Below are 23,086 nucleotides of genomic sequence, written 5' to 3'. Positions count from 1 at the left end.
TAGAGAAGGAACTACAGTGCAATCTTCCTCTGTGAAACAACTTTGGAAAAAGACATTTAGTATCTCGGCCTTTAGTCTGTCATCCTCTGTTTCAGTACCATTTTGGTCACTGAGTGTCTGGACATTTTGTTTTGATCCACCTACCGCTTTGACATAAGACCAAAATTTCTTAGGATTTTCTGCCAAGTATTTACTAAGTCTAATCTCCACAGTAATCTACATACATCAAAAAAAGTTCTACATCGCCTCGGGTCCGAGAGTTTCGGAAAATTTACAGAAAATTGGAATAGAGATCAACATAAACATCATTTTCGCCCTTTTTATTCCTTATGAAAACCACAAATTGCTTGTTGTACCACCATACAGCGAGACCTTCAGAGGTGGTTGTCCAGATTGCTGTACACCGATACCTCTAATACACCGTACCACGTCCTCTTGCATTGATGCATACCTGTATTCGTCGTGGCATACTATCCACAAGTTCATCAAGGCACTATTGATCCCGATTGTCCCACTCCTTAACGCCGATTCGTCGTAGATCCCTCAGAGTTGTTGGTGGGTCACGTCGTCCATAAACAGCACTTTTCAATCTATCCCAGGCATGTTCGATACGCTTCATGTCTGGAGAACACGCTGAAAACTCTAGTCGAGCGATGACGTTATCTTGAAGGAATTCATTCACAAGATGTGCCTAATGTAGGCGCGAATTGTCGTCCATGAAGCCGAATGCCTCGCCAATATGCTGCCGATATGGTTGCACCGGCCTTGTGACACTAACCAAAACGGCCCTTCTGTGCTGGTACTGCGGACGGCTGAAAGCAAGGGGAAAGTACAGCCGTAATTTTTCCCGAGGCGATGCATCTTTACTGTATGGTTACATGATGATGGCGTCCTCTTGGGTAAAATATTCCGGAGGTAAAATAGTCCCCCATTCGGATCTCTTGGCGGGGACAAGTAAGGAGAAAAAAAGAACTGGCGTTCTATGGATCGGAGAATGGAATGTGAGACCCCTTAGTTGGGCAGGTAGGTTAGAAAATTTAAATAGAGAAGTGGATAAGTTAGATATAGTGGCAATTAGTGATGTTCGGTGGCAGAAGGAACAAGACTTCTGGTGAGGTGAATACAGGGTTGTAAATACAAAATCAAACAGGGGTAATGCAGGAAGAGGTTTAATAATGAATAAAAAAATAGGAATGCGGGTAAGCTACTACAAACAGCATAGTGAACGCCTTATTGTGGCCAAGATAGATACGAAGCCCACGCCTACCACAGTAGTACAAGTTTATATGACAATTAGCTCCGCAGATGACGAAGAGATTGGTGAAATATATGACGAGGTAAAAGAAATTATTCAGATAGTGAAGGGAGACGAAAATTTATTAGTCATGGGTGACTGGAACTAGATAGTAAGAAAAGGAAGAGAAGGAAACGTAGTAGGTGAATATGGAATTGGAGTAAGGAATAAAAGAGGAAGACGCCAGGTAGAATTTTGCACGGAGCATAACTTAATCATAGCTAACACTTGTTTCAAGAACCATGAAAGAAGGTTGTAAACATGGAAGAAGCTTGGAGATACTGGAAGCTCTCAGATAGATTATATAATGGTAAGACAGAGATTCAGGAACTAGGTTTTAAATTGTAAGACATTTCCAGGAACAGATGTGGACTCTGAGCACAATCTATTGTTTATGAACTGCAGATAAAAACTGAAGAAACTGTAAAAAGGTGGGAATTTGTGGAGATGGGATCTGGATAATCTGAAAGTACCAGAGGTTGTTCAGATCTTCAGGGAGAGCATTAGGGAACGATCGATGAAGAATGGGGGAAATAAATACAGTAGAATAAGAATGGGTAGCTCTGAGAGATAAAATAGTGAAAGGAGCAGAGGATCAGGTAGGTAAAAAGACGAGGGCTGATATAATCCTTGGGTAAAAGAAGAGATATTGAATTTAATTGATGAAAGGAGAAAATAAAAAATGCAATAAATGAAGCAGGCAAAAAGGAATACAAACGCCCCCAAAATGAAATCGTCAGGAAGTGTAAAGTGCCTAAGGATGTAGAGGTGCACTAGGGGTAAGATGGACGCTACCTACAGGAAAATTAAAGAGACCTTTGGAGAAAAAAAGAACCACTTGAATGAATATCAAGAGTTCAGATTGAAACCCAGTTTTAAGTAAAGAAGGGAAAGCAGAAAGGTGGAAGGAGTATAAAGAGGATCTATACAAGGGCGATGTACTTGAGGACAATATTATAGAAATGGAAGAGAATGTAGATGAAGGTTAAATAGGAGATATGATACTGCGTGAAGAGTGAGACAGAGCACTAAAAGATCTATGTCGGAACAAGGCCCCAGGAGTAGACAACATTTCATTAGAACTACTGATAGCCTTGGGAGAGCCAGCCCTGACAAAGCTCTAACATCTGGTGATGTATGAGACACGGGAAATACCCCCAGACTTCAAGAAGAATGTAATAATTCCCATCCCAAAGAAAGCAGGTGTTGACAGATGTGGAAATTATCGAACTATCAGTTTACTAAGCCACGGCTGCAAAATACTAACACGAATTCTTTACAGACGAATGGAAAAAATGGTAGAAGCCGACCTCGGGGAAGATCAGTTTGCATTCCGTAGAAATGATGGAACATGTGAGGCAATACTGACCCCTGCGACATATCTTAGAAACTAGATTATGGAAAGGCCAACCTACGTTTCTAGCATTTGTAGACTTAGAGAAATCTTTTGACAGTGTTGACTGGAATACTCTCTTTCAAATTCTGAAGGTGGCAGGGGTAAAATACAGGGAGCGAAAGGAAATTTACAATTTGTAGAGAAACCAGATGGCAGTTATAAGAGTCGAGGTGCATGAAAGGGAAACAGTGGTTTGGAAGGGAGTGAGACGGGTTTGTAGCCTATGAGCGACGTTATTAAATCTGTATATTGAGCAAACAGTAAAGGAAACAAAATTCGGAATAGGAATTAAAATCTATGGAGAAGAAGTAAAAACTTTGAAATTCGCCGATGACATTGTAATTCTCTCAGAGACGGCAAAGTACCTGGAAGAGCAGCTGAACGGAATGGACATTGTCTTGAAAGAGGATATAAGATGAACATCAACAAAAGCAAAAAGAAGATAATGGAATGTAGCCGAATAAAATCGTTCGATGCTGATGGTACTAGATTAGGAAATGAGACGCTTACATTAGTAAATGAGTTTTGCTATTTGGGGAGCAAAATAACTGATGATGGTCGAAGTAGAGAGGATATAAAATGTAGACTGGCAATGGCAAGGAAGACGTTTCTGAAGAAGAGAAATTTGTCAACATCGAGTATAGATTTAAGTGTCAGGAAGTATTTATATGGAGTGGAGTGGAGTGGAGTGAAGTGGAGTGGAGTGAAGTGGAGTGGAAGTGAAACGTGGACGATAAATAGTTTAGACAAGAAGAGAATAGAACCTTTCGAAATGTGGTGCTACAGAAGAATGCTGAAGATTAGATGGGTAGATCACATAACTTATGCGGAGGTATTGAGTAGACTTGGAGAGAAGAGAAATTTGTGGCACAACTTGACTAGAAGAAGTGAGCGGTTGGTAGGGCATATTCTGAGGCATCAAGGGATAACCAATTTAGTATTGGAGGCCAGCGTGTAGGGTAAAAATCGTAGAGGGAGACCAAGAGATGAATACACTAAACGGATTCAGAAGCATGTAGGTTTAAGTAGGTACTGGGAGATGAAGAAACTTGCACGGGATAGAGTAGCATGGAGAGTTGCATCAAATCAGTATCTGGACTGAAGACCAAAACAACAACATGGTTGCACTATCGGTCGGAGGATTGCATTCACGTATCGTACAGCCGTTACGGCGCCTTCCATGACCACCATTGGCGTACGTCGGATCAACACAATGTCACCCAAAAACAAAAGGGAACTGCCACCTACCTGCACTGGCTGGACAGTGTGTCTGCGGCGTTCATCCTGAGAAGGTTGCCTCCAAACACGTCTCGGACAATTGTCTGGTTGAAAGCATATGGCCGGCCGGGGTGGCCGAACGGTTCTAGGCGTTACAGTCTGGAACCGTGCAACCGCTACGGTCGCAGGTTCGAATCCTGCCTCTGGCTTGAATGTGTGTGATTTCCTTAGGATAGTTAGGTTTAAGTAGTTCTAAGTTCTAGGGGACTGATGGCCTCACACCTCAAGTCCCATAGTACTCAGAGCCATCTGAACCATTTTGAAAGCATATGCGACACTCTTCGGTGAAGAGAACGTGATGCCAATCCTGAGCGGTCCATTCGGCTCGTTGCTGGGCCCATCTATACCGCGCTGCATGGTGTGGTGGTTGCAAAGAAGGACGTCGCAATGGATGTCGGGAGTGAAGACGCGCATCTTGCAGGCTATTGCGCACAGTTTGACTCGTAATCCGACGTCCTGTCTCAGCACGAAAAGCATTATTCAACATGGTGGCGTCGCTGTCCGGGTTCCGCCGAGTCCTAATACGTAGGTAGCGTTCATCCACTGCAGTAGTAGCCATTGGGCGGCCTGAGCGATGCTTGTCAGCGACAGTTCCTGTCTCTCTGTATCACCTCCTTGTCCGATCAACATCGATTTGGTTCACTTAGAGCGTCCTTCCTGGTACAAAGTAACAATGTGGACGCGATCGAGCCGCGTTAATGAACGTCTTGGCTTGGTTGAACTACAGACAACACAAGCCGTGTACCTCCTTCCTGAAATGACTGGAAGTGATCGGCTGCCGGACCCCCTTCGCCTAATAGGCGCTGTTCATGCATGGTTGTTTACAGTATTGGGCGGGTTTAGTGACATCTCTGAACAGTCAAAGGGGCTGTGTTTTCGATACAATATCTACAGTCAACGTCTGTCTTCAAGATTTCTGGGAACCGTGGTGATGCAAAACTTTTTTGATGTGTGTATCTTTTTTGTGACACCTATTTCGATATTTTCTGGCAGATTACAGACGTTACTTGACATTAACTCTTACTTTAGACTGTGATACTGCAGTTAAAAAATCTGTAATTCTTCATTTTTGGAAAAAAAAGATAGCTTGAGTAATGTAAGCACATTTTCTGTGATGTTAAACCGGTATCTCAAGAAAGAACTGTCGTTTAGATGTCTGCACCAGGGTCACAAGCGTACAAGTCTGGAACTGTCAACTTTCTCGTTAGCCCTGTCACACGTCACAAATAGCGTGTAAGTCTACACCAGCGATCCGAGGTTACGTGTTCGTAAATGCAGTTTGGTTACGCCATTCAGTGTGAAAGTTGATATTTCTCGAAAGCTGCTATCTACTCCTATTCAAACTTTTTGGATGTCTAATTGCGTGTTTATTAAGCAGTTTTTGTTATATTATGCAGCTAGAACGAAATTACGTTATGATTATACAGAATTATGGATTCAAAGACGTTCGTTTTACGACACGCTGGTACAAGCAAATCGTAATCTTTATTAACGTTTCATAACTTGATAGACACGGAGGACGAAATAACCTATGCGGCATTTGCTGTGAGTGCCCGCCTTAGTCGTTAGTAGAAAGGGAGATAGAAATTGTGTTCGGCCATGTCTGGGAAGAAGGAGTGAAGGCAGATATATATACTCCCGGTACTCACTGTTAATGAAGGATTTGAGACCGGAAAATCCACAGGAATTTGGAGACTTCGTCAGAATACATGTACTTGGTTTTGAGAAGTGGCTCTCTATCGTACTTAGTAATAGTAGTAGTAGCTTTATTCATCTGTAGATCTCTTTTTACGAGGACATAAGTCATTTCAAAGTATTCACAAGTTTAGACTAATTTAAAATAGGCTAATTCGTATATACATACATTTACAGCGCTATAGTTAGAGACAATCATTAGATTTACTCCTGGTAAGCAATAATTATTTTACAAATAACTTAATAAATAATGTAATGTCACTTTGTTCACTCATATCTCACTGTCAGTCACTGCACACACTATACACATATTGTTTCATAACACTTCACTCACTACACACGCAAAAACACACACACTGGTAATCTCTGGCCCATTTTCTATACCATAGCTTCCAATTTTCTATCCTCAAAAACTGAGTCAGCATCCCTCTATAATGAGTGAGATGTTGAGCTCAGAAAGAGGAAGGGGTGTGAGAATTGTGCGATGTTTAGCTTGGGTTTACGTTTTTCTAGAACAGGAGAAAAAAAGGAAGAAAACATCGTGTGAAGGTGTTATGTTGAATGTTGGATGTTTTATAATCATTATTATTATTATTTAATTGCATATCATTCTTTTTACCAAGCCGCGGCACATTAATGGGGGAAACTGTTTCACAACAGTGTGACCGCAATGCAGCAAAACGCCTTTTACGGTCCTCACTGGTCACATCCAGCTCAGTTGCTATGATTCTTGAGGCTATTCTGTCAACACTAACCTTAATGTCATACTGAAATACAAAAGATGCAATCAGATCAAACTCGTGCGGTACTTTCACCAATTAAGGTGCTGCTTACATCGGTCGAAAGTAAATTTATTTGCCCTTTTACATAAAACGTACAAACTCAGAATTAAAGGTAGATAGACGTTTCTTATTATGGTATAGTGTAGGCTGAAGCACTCAATGAGTCCTTTAGACTGCTGTCTTTAGTGATATCTATCTCCTGTGGAGGGTGAGAAGTATCTAGGTTGTTGCGTGTGGCTGTTTGCTCGTGTTATGACAGATCGCCTATGGGGGATGAAACGTTATTGACTTCGGTACTCGATACTTGTGCCATCTTGCAGGGTTTACCGTTCCTACCAATTCTAATTGTCGAACTTCGTCCCTACGGGCATCGATTTTGTCAAAAACTCGTAGATCTTTGTCGTGGATCTTCTCTTGTATAGTGGTCTCGTCGAGTGCGATGCGGATGTCGACGTTCCGTGTCCACCATGGATCTCCCGTGATCCATCGGTAGCAAATGTTTTGCAGCCTTGGAATTTGTTGTAGTTGGAGACGCACGTAGTTCCCCACGAGGTGGAGCCATATAACAGTGTGGGTTCCACCGTTGCCTTATACAATTGGAGTTTAGTCTTAGGGCTGAGATCCTTACTTTTCAGGAACGGAATTAATGACATGGCCATCTTCTGGGCTGCCGTCTTCTTGTCGTCAATATGCTGCGTAAAGAGCAATTTTTTGTTAAGGTAGACACCGAGGTTCTTCACTCCCGGCGACCATGGAATAAATTGATCACCTATTTGGAGTCTGTCGTACAAAACTGCTTTCCTCCGTGTGAACATAACAGCTGCCGTCTTCGTCGGGTTGATTGTTATTTTTCTTATTATGCAGCGCCCAGCGATCTATTATATCAAGTTGCCATTGCATCCTAGCGATCAGCTGGTCCAAGTGTCGTCCAGTCGTCAGAAAGTCCGTATCGTCCGCATAAAAACTCGCAGTACCAATAGGGAAGGTTGGGATGTCATTTATATATAAATTGAAAAGCAGAGGCGAAATGACAGAGCCCTGCGGAATCCCTGCGGAGGTCAGTTTCCTTTAGGAGTTTTTATCGTCGACCCTGACATATAGATTCCTGTCCTGCAGAAAGTTGTCTATGAGTCCAAAATAACGATCCGCAATAGGGGTAGTGCGATGTAGTCTGACGATAAGGTTGTGCCGCCACACCTTATTTTACGCTATTTCGATATCAAGGAATACACCTATTGTGAAGTGCCACTTGTTGTATCCTTCTTGTATCCGTTCGGTGATCCGTAGAAGTTGAAGTTCGGCAGATAACTCTTCAACAACACCCTCTCGAGCACCATGCCAAGGGTCGGCAAGAGGCTAATTGGACGGTAACTGCTGGGTTCTGTTAGGTCTTTACCTGGCTTTGCGATTGGAACTATTCGAGCCGTCTTCCACGCCGTAAGAAATTATCCCTGCAGGAGACAGCTGTTGAAAATTCGGGTAAGGAGCACAGTTGGCTTCTTGCGCAACTGTTTCAAATCGGTGTTGCTTATGGATTCGTTGCCTGGCGTGTTATTGCGTGTCTTCCGGATAATTTTACGGACCTCAGCTGATGTGGTGAGTTGTGAGCGGCTCAGCACCGGCGTAGTACGAAAAGAAGTCCATTCTGCTGCAACGACGGCTTCCTATTCCTGCAGGCGGATGTCGTTCACGGGGGTCACTGATGTAGACATCTGTTCTTGGTAAGTCGTAGCATACAGCTCCGTCTGGGCGAGTTCGTCATAAAGGAGGCAATCTGGTCCTCTGATGACTCGTTTAGGTGGTCGCTGGTGTCTTATGTCCTTGACTACCTGCCATACGTTCTTGGTTCGAAGTAAGAAATCATCCAACTTACCCTCCCAGACCTGCCGTAGCCACTCGGACACTTTACTGTGCAGTTCTCGAGTTAAGACGTGTGTTTCTCATCGATCGATCGGATATCTATAGCGAAGCCAAGGTCGTCTGCTATTGTTTCTCTGTGTCTTCAGTTATTGGAGTAGAGGCGTGAACTCGTCGAAAGCTCCTACAGGGTATACCGTGTAAGTAGCTTCCCTCCGTTTGGGTGCCACTATCTCCTCCGTCAAAGTTTGTATGGCAATGTCGATGGCTTCCTGTGTTGAAACGTCCTGCGTTGGACGGATATTGTTGTCAAGATATGTCCGAAATTTGCCCCAGTTCAGAGTTTGTGAACCGGAGGGCGGAAGGTTGGCCGTTGCGTTTTCCACTATGCTGATAACTGGTCGGTGGTCCGACGAAAGATCGTTGACGGTGGGGAGCTGGAGGTTCGTCTCAGTGTTTCTGATGAGAGCAATATCTAGGACATCTGCTTCTTGCCGATCGAAGTAAGGAATCCTTGTTGGCTCTCGTGGACCATAGACTGTGATGCCCAGTTCTTCTTCCATGGCATTCAAAGTTCGTCCACGAGGGTTCTTACGCGGGGAATTCCACGTGACATGCTTGCTATTAAGGTCGCCTCCTAGCAAGAGTCTGTCAAAATTGGTGAAAATACTCCGTAGGTCGTCTGGCACAAGTTGATGACCGGAGCTGTTGTACGCCGCGCTGAAAGTAATGTTGTCTGCCGCCGATCGAACCATTACTGCTGTTGCCTCCAGATGTTGGAGATGTGGTAGTCTTCCGTAATGGTGCTGCAGTTCCCTTTTAAGCAGAACTGCTGTCCCTCCAACTCGTTGGCCTTGTATGTCCGTTCTATAGACGTACATGTTACGAAATGTGAGCCCAGTTGTTGGACAAAGGTGCGTCTCCGATACAAGTGCGATGTCGATTTTGTGACGTTGTAAAAATTCAGTCAATTCTGTTTTCTTGTATTTCAGTCCGTTGGCGTTCCATACACAGATTTTCAGGCCTTTCGGGTCCTAGGGAGTTCCATCTTAAGGTGTTCCAAAGGCCTTCAGATTAAAGAAAATATGCCAACTAGTTGTTGCTGCACGGCGGTGACAAGTTTGGCGACATCAGGGAGCGCTGGAGCTATGGAATCCATCAAATGTGCTGGTGAGACGAAGGTTTGCGGTTACAGTCCTCGTGGTGATGCTGCGTGGGCGTGTGAATAATTCTGGCGGTGCTGTCGTGGTGGGCGTGCTTCAGGAGAAGGCTGTGGTACTGGCTGCCGTGTCGTCGCCAACTGTTCTTGTGATGTTTGCTGACGGTATGGCGGCGGGTTTGTCGTCAGGTTGGAGTTCCGTATTACAAGAGACCTCCGTTGAGAGGGCTGCTGCGAAGACCGTTGTCAGTATTTCCTGACAAGTTCCTGGTATTTCTGGCAGCCACGCCATGTGGCAGGACGGTTCTTTTCACAGTTCGCACATTTCGGTGGAGCCCCTCTGGTATGAGTACATGCTGAAGATCTGTGTTCCTCTCCACATCGAACGCAACGAGCAGGCAAGCTGCAATAATTATCTGTATGTTCGAATCGCTGGCAGTGGTGATATTGAACAGGTACTTCTTGTCTGTGGTAGGTTTCAATAACGACTTTAGTATATAGAAGGTATTTGATGACGTAAATCTTGTAGTTTTCCTTTCGGGGTGACAACGTGACACAGTAAGCAGCTTGAGGTCGTAATTCCTTGGTGTTGCCGTCTCGACTTTTAAACTGGTGGACGTTGATGACCGGGAAACCCTTCTCTATCAGTGCCTTTTTCAGTTCTTCCTCCGTAACTTCGGTAGGTAGACTTTGAGGTCCTTGTCCTCTGCAGCCTGATATGTAAAAAAGTGGATGTCATTCGACACAAAGAATTGATGGCCCGTCGTTGATCTGCATAGGAGTCAAAGTGATATTTGATCCTGTCGCGTCGGTAGATGGCCTTAAGACTGCTGTCAGTACTCGCCTTCAATGCCGTGTTGAGTTCTATGTAGTTCTTGGTGTGGTAAATAGTAACGGGCGGGGCTTTGCGTAGTGAGTTCCGGCCAGAGCCATCTGTCCCCTCTTTACCTACTTTTAGATTGACGTCAGTCGTCTGGTCCATACTTTCAGGATCAACCGTAGTATCTTCTGTCGCAATAGCCAGATAACGGTTGGAAGTTTTCAGTTCTTCTGGTCGTTGTCGCTTCCGAGAATTGTTCTGCTTAGGAGAAGCGTTGAGTCGTTTTCTTCGGCGAACTAGTGTAAAATCGCCCTCTTCGTCGGTGGGCTGAATGGTCCAAACTTCTTCAGAGGAGACTCCGTCCATTTCGTCGTCGTCTTCTGGTGGAGAAAATTGTTCCTGGTCGTCTTCTTGTTCTTCAGGTCGTGAAGTAGGAGCTGTACTAGTGCGGTTGTCTTATGCTTCCTGACTTTGCAGAATCATGTATTATATTTCACGTCTTAGTTCCTGTTGTTGCCGATCTTCCTGTGTTACCTGACGTCTCTCTTCGTAGGGGTTTGACTTATGTTGTCCTCCGCTATGCATTCGCATAGAGCTCGTCGTGGTCCTGTCCTCATTATCTTGCCTGTCAGAATCCGTTGTCGTCGCAGGGGTCGTCGGCACTGTATCCGTCCTGTGGGGAGCGGCCGCCGGGACGGCCGGCGGGGTAGGCCACACCGACTGGCCGGCGGCCGGCCCCGGCGCGACCGAATCGGCTGGCTCGTTGTCCGCAGTCATCGGCATCGCGCGCTCAACTGACCGACGTATGGACCGTCTGCTGGAATTACTGCTTCACCCGTTCTGCTGCTAGCTGGCACGCCATCTCCTACTGACTCTTTCACTTTAGGTGTGTTGCGTAGTACCAGCTCTGTGGAATAACGACTATGTTTGGTGAATATCGATTTTGTAAATTTCTTAGGCTTAACTCTTTGGCACAAAATAATAATTCTCTGCGGAACACTCTTAAATATATATACCTGATGTACAGTGAGAAACATTTATGAAGTTTTACGTGTCTGAATTTAGCGCAAATATTGCTCCTCTTGCAGTCTTCTGTTATATCTTTAAACTATTTGACACTTCAGATCTATAATTTATGCTTCTCATTCAGTTAATATCAATACTGCAAGTCATCTTCTCTTGGCAATCACATATGCGGCATCAGGATATCCCGATGTTCGTTACTAAAGGCAAATATGTACAGACGATTCCCAACTGATACTGATGATGTTCAGTTGAGGCACTTGGGTGATGAGGTAAAGGCTTTTTAACTTTGTAGCTGAGGCAAATGTACATTTCTTTCATTTTAATTAATAGCTGCAGTTTTTACAAAATAATATATTATATGTGGTGTCACCGCCAGACACCACACTTGCTAGGTGGTAGCCTTTAAATCGGCCGGGGTCCGTTAGTATACGTCGGACCCGCGTGTCGCCACTATCAGTGATTGCAGACCGAGCGTCGCCACACAGCAGGTCTAGAGAGACTTCCTAGCACTCGCCCCAGTGGTACCACCGACTTTGCTAGTGATGGTTCACTGACAAAATACGCTCTCATTTGCCGAGACGATAGTTAGCATACCCTTCAGCTACGTCATTTGCTACGACCTAGCAAGGCGCCATTACCAGTTACTATTGATAGTGTAAAACATGTACCGTCAAGAGCGACGTTCAGCAATTATGGATTAAAGTTAAGTATTCCAGCAGCTACGTACGTTTTTTGCTTAAGTCTAGTTTCCTGGACCTGTTCCAGACCTCACGCCAGCCTGCGTGAGCTAAAATTCGTGCCTTTCGGCTTCCTCTCAAAACCGGTGTTGGCTCTCCTGCCAACCCACAACATTATACATATGAAGACGTTACGTTTCTCAACAAGCTTAACAGTAGACTAAACTCACATAAAAAGTACAATGTTTTACTTTTGTTTCTGTTCAAAGATTTCATAACTGCCCTTCAAGAAACAAAGGAAAATTTCACCATAGATACAAATACGCACGAAACATTCTCACTGAAAATTTTAATACAGAATCTTCAATTATCATTTCGTTCCTAGAGCAAACAAAACGTGAAACAGGATGTAATCAGTAATAGCACCTGAAGTTTATCTTTTTCTTTATTTAATGTTTACGTTAGAAGTTCAGGTTACATATAATTTCGTGTAGGAAAAAGTGAAATAAAGAACCAAATCAGATGTAGTAGTACAAGATTTATTGAACAGCTCGTGACAAGGGTTTCGACGTCTTTAGAAACGTCTTATACAGTAAGATCAGTGATTAACGCTGGTTATATCATGTAACTGATGTTTATAAAGATGTCGAAACATAGGTCAAGGGGTTTTCAATAAACTATGTACTACGGCGTCTGAATTGGTTGCTTTCTGACTTTTTCCTACACGAAGGGTACATCACAGTTGCTGCCTCCATTAATGGTCGAGATTTTAAAGCCTACATACAATATTTAATTAGACTGCAATAAAGATTAGTCTGCAGACATTACATTGCTTCATTACATGTGGTTTTAAAAATATTTACCCAGCGAACCATTTACGTTTTCGAATCCTGTTAGCACGGTACTCTGTGTTGAGCCACCATTTACTAAAATGGCAAACAGAAATCTCAGGTTTTTCCCCCTTCGGAGGAAAAGCTGTTGCTGCCAGTGCTACACTACACGAAAATTGATTTCACATCATAAAAAAACTTACGGTGGAAAACATATAAAATCGTAACTCGTTAGGCAAATTTATGCAAACTGGAGGCAGACGTTCTCTGTATTTTGTGTACTATATACAGGGTTATTCTAAATGATGGGCTCATTTTCAAATATTCGTATGTATTCAAGTATAAATCCAAAATGAACAAGCTTTGTACCAATGAAAAGAGTAAGTTTCAAAATCTGTGGCTATGGCGGAGGCCGGGCGGTCATGGTTTCAGAAGCGGCCGGTACAGTCCGCGCGGCAGTAGAGCAGTCATTCCGTTTCACTGTCAATTCTTGGAGCACAAGGTTTTCTGCGTTCTTGGGTTCGCGAAAAGTGGGTCGCAAATTGCAGTGCAGCGAGCATTTCGTACCAAATTTGGTATTCAACCACCAACTCGCAAAAGCATTAGTCGTTGCTTGAAGCAATATAAACAGACTGGTAGACTGTGTAAAAGAACAAGCACAGGGCCGCCGCGTGTGTCAGAGGATGATGCCCTACGGATTCAAGAAAGTTTTGTGCGCGGTCCCAGTAAGTCAAGCAGTAGAGACAGTCGAGAACTTGGAATACCCCAACCAACTGTATGGAAAGTTCTGAGACAGCGTTTGCTGTAGAAGCCCTACCAATAACAAGTTGTGCACGCTCTCAACCCCACTGACAAAGAGAAACGTCTCGCATTTTGTCGTTATGTGCTAGCAAAGTTGGCGGATTACGGATTTCTACAGCGTGTAATTTTTAGAGATGAATCGACGGTCCATCTTAGTGGAAAAGTCAACAGACACAATGTTCGCAGATGGGGTTTGGAAAATCCACATTCACGACAATACACTAAAGAGACTCACTAAAGGTCAACGTGTTCCGTGCCGTATCCCGTACAATGGTTTATGGACCATTCATTTTTCTTTGCGGAAAGAACTGTAACAGGAATCACGTACCTGGAGTTGGAACAATGGCTGTCCCCTCAGGTTATGGAAGATTCCCAGGACTTCATTTTCCAACAGAATGGAGCTCCGCCCCATTGGCACCTTGATGTACGAGGATTTTTGAATGACTCCCTTTCGCAGCGCTGGCAAACAACAGTTCACTCTTAGGCATCTTTTCTTCCAAATGCTTTTCATTGTGAAACGCAGCTTCTTAAAATCCTGGAGAGATACCCTCGATAACCATTTTCTCACCCTAGCACTGATCAAAACAAATTATTTGTTAAATTCAATAATCATAAATGGATGCAGCACCGGAGCCATGAGACTAAAATGTGAAGGCCAAACAGAAACTTATCAGACGACCATTAGTTGAAATGATGCACTGAGCCATCAAATCACCATGTTTCCAGGACTGTATTCATTGAAACGATAACAGAAATTGTATTCATGATAAGACTGATATTAACGTCATGAACTTCAATAATGATATAAATGAGGAGGAAGCAAAACAGCATGCAACCTCGAGTTAGAGGCTTGATGGTACGTAAAATGTCCAAAACATGCGTATACACCTCGGAGGGAAAGAAGATGATTTTTGGGTTGTGGGGCGCTCAACTGCGCGGTTATCAGCGTCCCTACAAATTCCCAACCTTTGCTCAGCCCAATCTCGCCACTTTCATGAGTGAGGATCAAATGATGAGGACAACACAAAAACCCAGTCATCTCGAGGCAGGTGAAAAATCCTGATACCCGCCGGGAATCGAACCCGAGACCCCGTGCTCGAGAGGCGAGAACGTGACCGCGAGACCACAAGTTGCGTATCGCATAGGGAAAGAGTAGACGCAAAATTGGTGAATGGAAGATCCCTAATGAAGAGGAGCATAAATGTGTTAGGAGACATCCACTTCTCCGGAGTTTACTACTGCACATGAAAAAAGCAAGTCTGTGACAACTAGACAGGGAAGAAGGCGCTTAGGGGCTCCGGAACGCCCTATACTTGCAACGTTAAAATAACGCTTATAAATTACGTCTTTCCTCACAAAGTATTTGAGGTAGGACGTTGAACTTTTTACAGATTATTTATTGGAATATGGGCTACAACTTAACACAGGGATTTTACAAAATTTTAGTTCAGTTATTAAAGATGATTTTTTTTCAATTGTAATGAAAATTCACAACATTTTTTGCAATTTTTTATTTATATATTCAAAAATATACAGTTTTTTGGAAAAAGGCTGTGTTAAATTATGCAGAAGGTACTGTGTAACATTTACTGAATGTTTGAAACAAATATGTTTGGAAGATCCTTAGAAAACATGTAATTAGTATGAGAAAATAAAAGTTTTGGGAATCGAGCGACAAAGATTGGATTAACTTTTTAGTGCATTCCAGGTCCATAGGATGGATTATCTTCATCCTCTGCAAACTCCTCCTCCAGCTTCCTCTTGTTCCTCCTCCTGTTTACTCTTGCTTGTATTTCTAGACTCTTTACAGCCCTGTCTGCAGCCCGAAGGCGTTCCTTGTCTAAAGCAAGCATCGCTCGTACCATGTTAGAACCTATCTTCACTCCCATATTTCTAAATACCTTGCACCTTACAATGTTGCCATCATTGAAAGTCGCAACAGCATCATACACACCAAAGTGAAGTGTTTGTATTCCAACAAATACAGTCTTGGGGATTCTCGACCATACAACACTATTTACACTTTCATTGGGGTTTTGAGTTTTTCCGTGAATACACTTTTTCAACAGTTCAGGTGCTGCTAAGTCTCTGAAAATAGGTTTTATCACCTCCATTATTGCATGAGGCAGACTATGCTTATGAGTGTACACTTCACCAGTTAGCAATCCTTTGTTATATTTACACCAACTGTCTTCTTCTTTGGGACACAAGCTATGTTGGGGATTTTCATCGGTTGAAGAAGTATGAAAAAAAAGAGCCCAAACAGCCTTCTTCATTTCGTCGACACTTTGTGTATTTTGCCTAATAGCCATTCCATAATAGTTCTGTATTTTGTCAATTACACTGTCAGTTAACCTTCCCTTCCCATCACTGAGTTTTTGTTTTTTGTACGAAGCTTTCAGTCGCCGAAGTCTAGTTCCCATTCGCTTCTGTACGTGTCCAATACACTCAAATTTCTGCACTACAACATCATCACCATAGGGCTTCAGTCCTTGAACATGTTTGAAACTTTTAGAATCACCGTCACCAAGGTAATTAACATATCGCACAGCGCCACAGTGGGTCACGCCCATGAAGAACACATTTAAAAAAAAAATTAAAAATAGTTGTAGTCTTCGGAACTGAATACATTATATATCTATTAAAAGGTAATAGTCTGCAGATTCAGAAAACGAAAAAAAGTAAAAATTGAACTTTTCATTATTTTGAGCCTTTCCGGAGCCCCTTAAAGGACTCCAAATGCACGTTCAGAAAATGAAATTGCCAATGAGATTTCACAAAAGGCGACGAGTGACGAAATGTAGACAGCAGCAAACAGTTGCGAAACTCTGACAATGAAAGACAGATATGAACACCGTTGGTACTTCGAAGAATGGTATTCAGGATCTTGAAAACAAATTTTGCGATTACAATAAGTCTAGCTCTTAAGTCTGAAAACTTAACACATACAGTATAAATCTTACTATGTCGTTAATATCGACATAGAGCACAGTTATATTAAAACACAGTATACTAGTTGCTCAACAATATATGCTTCTACCAAAAGGATTTCTTAACTGTGGCAAAATCAGACAAAATATATTCAAGTGGCTTCTATTACAATTCAGAACTGAATGGGCGCATCATCAACCAATCCTGACTAAATTATCACAATATATTTTCAGGTAATGTAATTTAGACTTATGACCCACAGTAAAGGAAATGATAAGTTTGGGCTGAAATTAGAGAAGAAAAGAAGATTAATTATATACTGACATTTGCTTGTGAGATTCACAATCTGACAGTAGGAACAAGACGTTCAATTCAGCGTTTGATAAAAAGAATGACTGAGTGAAATACCTACATTATTTTTCAGTTGTTGTCAACACGCTACAGAAACTAATGATGTTATTTATTAGTCTATTGAATTTTGGTCATGCAGACGTGCGAATAAAATTTCTTCCACTAATATTTCGGCCACGTATCGTCCGGCCTCCCTCAGAGTGAGTCGCAAGACTGACGGAAGACAAGGTGCCAAGCGCGGCATTATATACTCCACCGTGGCGATACTGCGCATGCGGGTCACAGACGCTGATCGGTGTCAAAAAGATACGTTTACACACGAGCCGCCTGTGGGAAGACGTACAGACATTCGATTCGCTTATCGATGTATGTTCGGCAACGGTGACACCATTTCTCTGTAGTTTAATTACCCCAGGAGCCGGATTCCTTGCTTTTTCCAAATTAAAACTATTATCTCTGTTTATTAAATTACTAGCTAATATAGTCTCTATAGCTGTATTGTATCAATACAATCCTCAGCCACAGCTGACTTGTGTGGTTATGATAAGCGCGCGTATCTTCGATGTTTCACACATCTCTCATAAACAGTGCGTGTTGTTTGACCTATATATAACTTCTCACATTTTCCACAAGGAATCTGATATGGACCCGCCTTATTAAGCAATAATTCGTCCTTTACAGAGCTGAGTAAAACGAAAATCTTTGAGGGAGGCCGGAAGATCGCCTTAACACACTGTTTCTCGAGAATGCGGCCTATCTTCGAGGAAAGAGTACCCACGTAGGGCAAAAACGCACTTGATCTGAAGGAATTACTTTCTTTTTCCCCATCATATGCCAGCACTCTAGGATTTAAATTGAATGCTAGGCGAATTTGTTACGGAGAAAATCCATTCGCTTTAAAAATGCTCTTTTGGTATGTGCGCACTATGCACTAAGGTCTTAAGGACACCTATGGTCTGTAAAGGGTGATGGCAGCTACTGGCATGTAGATATAGATTTGTATGAGTTGATTTATGATCTACTACTTTTCCTAATGTGCCATCAACTTTACGGCAAACGACAACAGTCAAAAACGGGAGGCAGCCGTCTTTTTCTGTTTCCATAGTAAATTTCATACTAGCGTGGATAGAATTCAAATGCTCAAGAAATCGATGTAATTCATCCATCCCGTGCGGCCATACCACAAATGTGTCCTCCATACACTCCTAGAAGACGGTTGGTTTAAAACTTGCAGAGTCCAGTGCTTTGTCCTCGAAGTCTTTTTTGAATAAATTAGCTACCAAGAGGGAGACGGAGCTTCCCATAGCAACTTTATCAATCTGCTTATAAAATTCACCATTAAACTGAAAATAAGATGAGAAAAGCACATGTTCAAACAAGGTTGAATGCCCAAAATTTAATGGACTGTTCACTACGCCTCTAGAAATTGAAAGTGCGCATGTTATTGATTTATTTAACCTCACCAGATTATATTTTCATGCAATCTCTTAGATCAGAGTAGGGTTTCATACAAAGGTACTCAAAATGTAACAATAATTTTAAAACGGCAAATGCTAATAAAACAGTATTAATATAATTACAAATGATCTGAATTATGTAAAGACAATATGACCAAATAGTACTGAGAAAGAACTAACGCAATTAATATTAGTAGCACTGCCGTTGCTGCTGTTGCCACTAATAATAATACTACTTATAATAATAATAGTAAACACGAAAACGAGAAACTTAGTGAAAGTGGCAAAAAAAATGTATTTACATGTGTACAAACCACCGAGTGAGGTGGCGCAGTGGTTAGACACTGGACTCGCATTCGGGAGGACGACGGTTCAATCCCGCGTCCGGCCATCCTGATTTAGGTTTTCCGTGATTTCCCTAAATCACTCCAGGCCAATGCCGGGATGGTTCCTCTGAAAGGGCACGGCCGACTTCCTTCCCCATCCATCACTAATCCGATGAGACCGATGACCACGCTGTCTGGTCTCCTTCCCCAAACCAACCAACCAACTACATGTGTACAAAAGTGATATTTTCGGATATAGAGAAATAGACTGTTTGATGAAGATAAAGTTTCATTTACTTAAGAGTTACCTCGATTTTCTACCGGAACATATGAGTGGTGCTGGTGAATAAACTGAACTGCTGGAATAAGAATACAATGGAAGGCACCGAGGCGTACAACGGGATTTATCGGGAACGAACGGTAGAATAGATGCTTTAAGGAGAAGAGAAAAATTAATTGTAAGCCATAGGCACATAATTACCGCGTTATATAATGTTCACACTTCAATAAAACCTTTTTTTGCGTTAAAATATTAATTTACTTTTCTTTAGAATTGCTTGTGTTTCCCAATTTTCTACCTCCTAACGAATTTATATTTTAAGAAAAATGTGCGGAACAGAGAAATAATGTCACATGAGGATACAGTGCCCAAAAACCGTGGGATCAAGGTATTAGACAGTAATAAGTAATCAAAATATAGTTTTTCTGTGGCTCTTGTGGTTTAAGCAGAGGAACTGCCAAGTAGCGTGTAACTCCTTCTATTATTGGGAAGACGGCAACTATGCGTTCTGTCATTTACGCCGTATGACACTGGAAGCTTCAGCAACTCGTCCTAATAAACAATCCCCAATCCATATCGCATAGCTCACAGTCATTGGAAGTATACGTCGCCAAGATGAATCACAGATTTTAACTCCTGCTTATTAAAAGAAGGTGTGTCTAAGGCATTCAAACCTAACGAGATGACATCTCAGATTTTCTCAACAGGATTGATGTCAGATAAGCGGCAAAGTCAGACTAGCGCTTTTTCGTGTTTCTCTAAGCATTGTAAATAAAGTTCTAGAGTAATGTAGGTGGTATACTGTCCTGCGGAAAATGAAGGGTGTTCTAGCAGAACGAAAGGATGATCATTCGACTGCCTTGTGTATTTTGGAGTTCTTTATTCTATGTTTCCGTTTAATACAGAGATACATCTAATCATTATTTACTATCGGTACTGACTTATAGCAGTGACATATGGACCTTTATTGCGATAACTATTCATTAACTGTGGGCTATTCTGTCACTGATGCTGAGGAAGATGTTGAGAATTACTAGTAGAGACAGGGAAACATGTTTAAGGGTGGCACATGCAGCTACATGTATGGATGACAGATGGACTAAGTTCTGTGCTGGATTATAATTTAGATTAGGCGAACGAGAAAAAAAATCTCGTGATAGGTGGATAGGTGAAAATAAAAACATGGACAAGCCTAGAGGAGGCCATTATCCCGTATGAAGACGAATTGCATGACACTGTGTTGTATGATACATACTGCCCCTAAGTTTTGGAAAAGGAAGTGAGTAGGACTGCCGAAGATTTATCCGATAAATAAATCACGCTCAAATCTACCGTGCAACTTCTCGTCTGAGGAATATTTAACTGCTTGCAGTGAACTATTGTTTGGCTACATCGCTACTGAATTAAATATGTGCAGAAAGTTCATCTGGAGAGAACCATAATATTGTGATGTAGTATCACAACTGTACTTACGATTTCGCAAGATTTTCTGAGGCACTTTATTCTAACCAGTTTGGAGCACATAAATTATCTTTAACAGTCTTGATAAGAAAATTTCTAGATGGACTTCTGTTACTTTCATTAACTGACTTTAAGTCTATTCTAAGACTTCCGTTACCTCTCTGTTTACTAAATTCATAGTGCTGCAGCTATAGGTTCCGAAGTCCTATGTTATATGGTTTTCTAAAGATATTGTCAACGTAGAAATTGTCGAACGAATTCTTTTTCCATTCAATAAGTATTTTGGGGCGTTAAATTACTTTTCTCGAAGTAATTTATTTGCTGAACAAACCATTGCAGCTAGAAACGTTTATTTTGTCTGAAACAATACATGAGACGTAGATTTCTTTTAAGTTAAGTCTCATTTCATCTGCAAACAGAAATATTAGTACTGTCAGTGGACAAATTAGCGGTGAAATTTAGGTGCATTAATTTTATTATTTTAGAAATAGTATCATAAGGATTGTATTCAGGTGGCTGAAACGCAGACGATTTCGTGTCTTCGCTCCTTTACGTAAGGTATAGTTGACATGTCTGGTTCCGATATTGAGAAAGCATTTTTATTTCTTTTTTAGTCTGACTTCTGAATGCAACGAAACGAGTATTTGCATTGCTGAATGGACTCATTTCTTTTGTTAGCGTCTGAGCATAAATTTTAGTTTTCGCCAGCAGTGCTTGCATTACGTGGCGTCAAAAATAATCCTTGCAGTAATTACTTCCAACGTTATATATGACACTCGCTTGATCCTCAGTCGGTGCTGTGGATCTTTTATGAAATTAACTGTGTCATGATGTATTTATGTACCACAGCTTCTTACTGAATATTCTAGACAGTCATTTCGAAAGTAATGAAACAGGCTATTCTTAGTGTTGTCTAGTGTTTATTGATATCAAAACAGCTTCATAGAATCAAAAAACAACTACGGCCTATTTAAAAATTAATGTCTCGTTATCGAATGAGATTCAGATTGCAATGTATCTGTTAATTAATGAGAAATCCTTGAAATCGTATCTTTGGTAATTAAGAGTAGTTCAGTTTTGTGCACTAACGTCCAAAATACTAATCAAAAGAAAGATGAATCCGGTAGGCTTCAGGTTTAGGTAATTTCACAACCCCTGAACTTGAACAAATTTTATTCTTCCACTTACTCAGAGCATATTGAATTATATCATTTGCACGCATAGAAAGCGTACGACATTGTTTCTTGACTACCTTGTTCACACTCATCACTATCTCATGTGTATCCAGTTTAGACTAAATATCGTATTCACTGTTGTGTTCAGCATCACTTTCGCTGACCTTTTCATCATCACTGTCTTTTGCATTTTGCACCTCATAAAGTCACTGGGTGACATTAGCCTCCAAATCTGGACCTGAAACACCTACTCTGTCCTTGAAAGACATGGCGAGTGATATTTCTGTAAGTAATGCAAAATATAAAGAGTTTCAAATTACTGGGATGGTCACGTAAATTGTGAGGTGGGACCGCGTCTTATCCGGCAACTTATTCTACTTAACATGTCAAATTAATACAATCTCGCAACAATGACTATTCGCTACAAACGTTCGTAACGGACTGTACGAAAGTTTCTGAGAAGCAGTTCGGAAAATCATGGCGTTGTGCGCACTGGAATGTGGAGAGGGGCATCCTCATACCCCTCGACACTGACTCAGGCTTAAGGAAGATTGCTAAGATTTTGAATATATAATATATTTACCTACTATTGATTGTCACACTATTTCTATATAGTCATCCGATCTATTGTAAGGCGCTCAGTTATCAATTACTTTTCAGTATAAACGGAAGAACACAGAAAAAAATCATGATTTTAACGGCTAAAACAAGGTGTTATCCAAGCAAATTTATTATTTGTCGATATAGTGTCAATGTTTTAGCAGTCCAAACTGATATCTTAAATCGGCAGAAGCATTTTCTAGCATCGACTTCCACCCCCATCCCGTCCCTCCAACAACTTAGCAGCAAAACATGTTACATTTAAAATCAAATTAATGATAATTTTCCGTCATAAGTTAGCAGGTACGATCATTATATGAGGTACTCGTACATGTTCCCTATTCTGTTATGGCGTGTTAAAAACTATCTCCGTGTCTATAGGAATGACAATCCGCGTTAGAGTTGTCTGAGATCAGAAGTACTATGACATATTGTTATTAATCTCTGTCCGTGGTCGTCTAATCCGATGGATGAAATAATTTTCAGACGAAGAAATCCGAAAAGCCTTTTCTTGCCAACTTTAATGGTTTCCGGGGAAAGACTTTGTTACTCAGCTGTTGAAAAGAGCCATTAACGCTTTATTCTCTCGCGTGATTTGCTCCGTTGTGCCGCACTTCAGAACTTCCCTGAGTTACAATTCCGCGAACGGGACTTTATGTTTAGAAATACGGCCCTAGGAAGCCTCAGACAGGCGAAAGTTTAAATTACATCTATTCTTGTGGAGCTGGAAATTATGTCAGACGGAATGCGCGGCGTGGCGTGGAACTATGTGACTCACCTACCGCACGCCAGGAGTTCCCGTAATTCCCCGTCGCCTTATTTCTTAGTGGCGAAATTATTTTCTCAGTAAGAGACTTGTATTCGAAACTGAGATATCGTGTTGCTGCCAT

This window comes from Schistocerca cancellata, chromosome 2 (assembly GCF_023864275.1).
Source record: "Schistocerca cancellata isolate TAMUIC-IGC-003103 chromosome 2, iqSchCanc2.1, whole genome shotgun sequence".
In the NCBI taxonomy this organism is placed as follows: Eukaryota; Metazoa; Arthropoda; class Insecta; order Orthoptera; family Acrididae; genus Schistocerca; species Schistocerca cancellata.
The sequence above is the reverse complement of the archived record's forward strand: the minus strand, read 5'-3'. Positions refer to the sequence as shown.